The following is a 6,258-nucleotide window of genomic DNA, read 5'->3' on the forward strand; positions in this document are numbered from 1 at the left end:
ATCTTAATCTAAATTATTTCTGTTCTCCAAAACAGGTCTCCCTCAAGAGGGAGAATTCCTAGTAAAATAGTAAAATAAACACAGAATGCTTATGTAAGTGCATCACAGCCTAAGTCAGGTGCAGAATATATCATCATCATTAAAACCATCAAGATTTCAGGTCATCCAGCCATTTCAGAGCTGAGAATTTAACCTCACCTCAGCCCTTGAGAACAAAGAACAAGTAATAGAGAGGTTTATAATCAAATTTCCTTTCTGTGTAAATTCAAAAGAAACCATTGGTAACAAATACAAAAATCAGGACTTAGACTCATTTGTCACCAGCAAATGAGTGACTGTTTTTACTTCATCTGGTATTTTCCTTACATCTATCCATGAACTTCATAGGAGCAGTGCATAGGTCTTTCCCCCATAGAAGTCTTAATTGTGGCATCTAAAGGTAGGTGTTGTGACCTCCCTGATACCTTCCTGCTTTTCACTTGTGGGTTGCTCCTGGCTGCATGCCAGGTACCCACCAAAGCTGCTCTCTCACATTAGTCCCCTGGAAAAAATCTATAATAAAAGGTTCATGAGTTGAGATAAGGATAGGGCAAGATCACTCACCAAACACCATCACATGCGAAACACACTTGACTTGGGGATACTGAATTTATTACAAATCAGAGCAGAGAAGGATAATGAGAATAAAACAAATCTTAAAAACACTTTGTCCCCTGCCTTCCCTCCTTACTCAGGGTTCTATCTCCTCCCCTCCACACACTCCCTGCCATGGCCCAGGGAGACAGGAATAGGGGTTTCGGTCAATTCCTGCCAATGCTCAGGGAGAGGAGTCCTTCCCCTGCTCCAGCATGGGGTTCCTCCCACAGGAAACAGTTCTCCACAAACTTCTCCAGTACGAGTCCTTCCCACAGGCTACAGTTCTTCACGAGCTGCTCCAACGTGGGGCTCCTCCCACGGGGTGCACTCCTTCAAGAACAGTCTGCTCCAGCATGGATCCCCCACAGGGTCACAAGTCCTAACAGGAAAGCTGCTCCAGCGTGGGCTCCTCTTGATGCTGACATCTCAAGAGTCACAAAAAAAGTTAACAATCTGCCCAGAGAGTTACAGGGCATGAGAAGGGGTTATGAAATAGGGTCCTGCCTTATTCTTGCAAAAGGTGGAATATGTAAAAATTTTCTTAAGAAAGGATGTTCTTTGACGTTTGATCTTTGCATACTTTCAAGCCTAATCAACAACAAAGATTTAATCTGTGAAACAGATAGCAGACAAAAGCAAGCTCTAAGTGATGTCCAGGTGTTAGAAAGAAAAATTACTTATTCGCCTCATTGAGGTTTAGGGCTCAACAGGATCTAGTGATCTCACACCTAAAGGGAGGTTAAACAAAATTTGGGAAGAAGGGTAAACCACGATGAATTCATAATTTATGGGCCACAAGGACATTTGACAGAACATCTAAGATAAGGAAGAAATTAATAAAACCAACTCAGCAACTGCGCTGAATCAGCTCCAACTGAGTAAAATGTAATTCCATCATTCCAGCAGGGGGAAATCTGCAGCCACCAACTCACAGAACACCAAACCTGCAAACCACTGACTCAAGAGAAAGACTGAGTATGCAGACTAATTAGCATGAGAAGACAAGAGAATCATTAACCAATAGAAGATAGAATATTAATTAATAAGAGAACCATGCCATTTATAGCTAATAAACAATAATGCCTTTGGCTGGTAAAATAGATAAATAATAAAGATTTGATAGTTGGTGTGCTTGATTTGTGGAAACCTCCACCTTGCACCGTGCACAGAATAAACAATGTCTGCTTTCTAAACGAGACTGGGCCTGTGTTTGGAGAGCTCTTAAAACTGGCAACACTCCCTCCACAGGTCTGCAGGTCCCTGCCAGCCTGCTGAAGTGCAGACTTCCAAAGGATTCAGTCTTCTCTTGGGAGTGCACCTGCTCCAGTGTGGGTCTCTTCCACAGGCTGAAGGAAGATCTCTGCAATTTTTGTGGTCCTCCATGGACTGTAGGAGCACAGCCTGACTCACTGTAGTCTTCACCATGGGCTGCAGGGGAATCTCAGCTCTGGCAGCTGGAACACCTCCTGTCCCACCTTCTCCACTGACCTTAGTCTGCTGAGTTGTTCCTCTCACGTTTTCTCACTGCTTTTCTTTGGCTACAGAGATGTGTTACATCTGCACAATAACCTTTTTCCTTCTTAAACACGTTATCACAGACGTGTTACTGCCATTGCTGATAGACTCAGCTTTGGCCAGCAGCAGGTCCATCCTGGAGCTGACTGGCATTGGCTCTGCAGGACATGGAGAAACTTCTCACAGCTTCTCACAGAAGCTACCCCTGTAGCCACCCCCAGTCCCCCAAACCTGGCCACAAAAACCCATATACACTGAAGTAAAATACATCAGCAGAGCAATCACTGAGGCCATCAACATTTTTCTTCTGCTTTTGTCAGAATCCAGTACTAAGCTTTTGTGGTGAAATTCCTGTATTAGCATATAATGTTTTTTTAAAGAGATTAATTGTTACAAATCAACAAAGTTGCAAACAGACACTCTGGATCTTGGAGCTGGGATATTCATTCAAATGTAATTCAAAGGTATTTGTGCTACACAGGACAATTACACCCTCAGGGTACACCAGTGGTTTCATGTGGGAGTGGACATGTATTTCTGTCTTGTCTGGGTCTGATACAAACAAAATGTTTGCAGGGTGCACTGAAGAAAGATTCACCATTGCCTGAGAAGGCAAAATTAGCATCTTGATTGTCACAGTTAAACACAAATGTCTTAAAAAAACATGTATTTTTAAAAATCCAAGAATTCATTTTTGTAAAGGCAGATTTCTTTTCAGATTTGTCCTTGTATCTGTAAAAAAAATGTGAATGATATTCAGGGCATCATTATGAAAGTAAAATATAATGCAATTGACTGGGTATTAGGTGAAAGGAATTTAGAGTCAATTCTGAACGATGGCTCTCAATGACAATTTAGGGGTATGTTTCCAAATGCTTCCATGCTTTCCAAAATCTGTGCCTCTTTCTGACATTTTCATTGAAGAGCAGCATAAGCCCTAGACTACTAAGAAAGAAAAACTAGTATTAATCACCTCTTAAGTAAGGCTGTCCATAAGACTTTGGCAGAAGTAATGTGCTGAGAACAGACAGAAACCTTCCAATTAAAAAAAATTATCATCTAACATGCACTTTTAAATGATTTTCAGGTTTGAATTTTGTTTGATTTCTGTGTCCACTGACTGCTCCCTCATCTGAGTTTTCTTGGGTTGCTTAAGGTAAACTGTTTCACTCCACCCTTGTTTAATTATTACTGGACAAATAAGCTGGCTACAGTCTATCCAACTGAAAAACTCTGGTTCAGCAGATTTCACCTAAATTTGCTCAGTTCTGCTTATTTATAAAACCTGTAAGATTTCCACAATAAATTAAACAGAAAATAGCAGCCCTTGAAGAAACAACTCCTGTCCACCTTCAAAATAAATATTTATATAAATTATCAAAGAAAATGTTTTCTATTCTACTTTACCTTTATAAGTAAGATTCTTGCCTGAGGTGGATTAGGAATTTCTTAAGCAAGGCTACTTATCTTACAAATTATGTTAAATATTTGTATGTTCAAACAAGCATCTCAAGAAACATTAACCTATTTTAAAGGTTTAAGAAACACTGGAAGGCATCAGCATTCAGAGAACTAAGTGGCAGTAAAATTTCAAAACATTTTCCCAACTAACTATTTTCCCTAAAGCTACTTATCATGCAAAAACGGATACAATTTTCTTTTGGAATATTTGATAAGTGTCTCAATCAAAAGCATTTCATCAGCATTAACAATAATCTGTTCTACAAAATGCTTTCTGCAAGGCAAGTATTAGCTGATATTTAAATACAGCTTTCAAACATAAAATACAACATGAACTATTGAAGTAAAACAGCACATTCACATCTACAGTCTAGAATTTGATCATTTGGATTGAGAGAAATGGAAGTTTTTCTGACACTTACAGGATGAAATAGGAAAAACTTTTTACAGTTTTTTAACTGAACTTATAATCTCAACAAACTATCAAGTAAATAACCCAGAGATATATAAACTATAGCTGGTCATCACACGTGGAAAGATAATTTTAAAGTGCTTTGTGAGCTTCAGAAGAAAAGAATAAGTCCATGATTTAAAAAGAAACACATATATATATATATTTTAAGGTAACCTGGACAACTTTCTTTTAAAAACAATTAAACAATAAGAACTTTATTAGTTATCATGTTAATTTTTTTATTAGATAACACTGCAAACTGAGTATAACATGCTGCCATCATGTGTACATCCTAAAAACTTTATGACATGACTATTAAGCATCTCCATACGTGGCTTGGAATTTTAGACAACTGACCATACTTCAGATGTTTAGAGGATGCACTGCTTGTCAGAGTTTTACATAAATATAGAAAAATGTTTGAGACTGTCTCATTAAATTAAAAACAAAATGAAATGTTCATAAAACCCAGGAGAACACCCAGATACATTCAAATGTTAATACTTCCTTTAGAGATCTTTCTCCCCTATGGGTAGTACCACCTGATTTCTGACTGAGAAAAATGACAATAATAACAATAATAACTATAATAATAATAATTTTCGTAACTCTAACAGAACTTAACAGCTGAACCAAAATGAAATATTCTGTATTTGGAATCATACAGTATACATATCTGTATACAGCAAATATATTCTGTAATATATACCAGAAATAGTGTTATATATTACAAAAGATGGAGGTAGTATAATAATAACATCCTTTATTCAGTACACCATTACTTGAGACCGATATACCCAGAATGTGACAGATTGGGATCAGACTCTCAAAAGACAACATTAAGACTTATCCTTTCCATTAGCAGTGTGACAATTCCTGATATACATTAGAATAGTCAGCAAGCCAGACAGGATACAGATAAGAACAATACTCTAAACTTCTTGAAAATGTGCATTTGAATCCATGAAGGAGAATGGAAGCTGCTCTGGATAGCAGGTCGGTCATTGGTTATTGGATAAAATGGAACACCCACCATACTGTGGTACATTTGGGAAAATCAATATATTATTTTTTTTTAATGAAGAAAATCATTACCTATAATTGTCTTTCTCTACCTTTCACCATGTTTCAGATCCATAGACATCCTTCTTTTCTTTTCAGAAGTACAGAGTGGAAGGATTAACAGCTGTTTAACAATGCAGGACTTGGCCAAGACACAGAAGTAGGTAAGCCCCAGATACACAAACCGAGACTGTGACAAAGACCAGAAACATTGCGTCCCATTACACTGGGAGCTTAAACTGGAGATTAAGCTGGAACTTCCTAACTGATGAGGGGGGAAGATGATCACATATTTGTCAGGAAAGAACAAAGTCATTATGGGGTATTTTAGGATAGCAAAAGGTGTTATGGGATGTTTAGGGGAACGGGTGTGATGAAGATACATTGCAGGTGAAGAAGCACAGGAAAATAAGAGAGGCAGTGGGACAATAGGGCCAGTCGAGTGAAAACAAGCTGCAGGTCCCCACACCCGCCTAAACAACTATAGATTCCAGACAAGCTCTCTGCTCCGTCTCTGCCTGCAGCTAGAGAACTTCCAGCCAGGGCAAGTGATCTGGGATCTAGCTTGGAGATCGGCAAAGACTCCGGGCTCAACAGCCAAGTTACCAGGGGGAATAAAGGTGTGGAGCAGGTACTGGACAGACCAGCGTGAGGGCGGGGATGGCGGAGAGCCGCTCTCGGTAGCGTGCAGGGGCGGGGGGCTGAGCTGACACCCCCTCAGCATTCCCAGCGCAAGGACCTCGGGACTGCAGCATTCCAGCTCTGCTGGGAGGGGAGGAGCACTCGCCAAATCCCAAAGCCGCTGGAATGAGCTCCCTTGTGCCGCACCACCAATGGCATTCCAATGGAAAAACATCAGCACAAACATCAAACACAACTTCACTGAGAAACTCCACTTCATTGCAGATGTGGGGAAAAAAGGGTCAGCACGGCCTGATACGGTGGCAGTCTAGGCCCCTTGGGAACAAGCTGCAGAAGACAGAAATAAAAAAAAAAAATTAAAATAAAAAAAATTTTTAAAGTATTTCTTACAAAAAAATAAAACGGCTTCTCGTTTCCTCAGGTAAACCCTCCAAAAGAGGCTGGCCGGTGTTCCGGGGCCGCAGGGGCGCTGGGCGGGGCGGGCCGCG

Source organism: Onychostruthus taczanowskii, unplaced genomic scaffold (genome assembly GCF_017590055.1).
Source record: "Onychostruthus taczanowskii isolate IOZ18803 unplaced genomic scaffold, ASM1759005v1 scaffold1, whole genome shotgun sequence".
Classification (NCBI taxonomy): Eukaryota; Metazoa; Chordata; class Aves; order Passeriformes; family Passeridae; genus Onychostruthus; species Onychostruthus taczanowskii.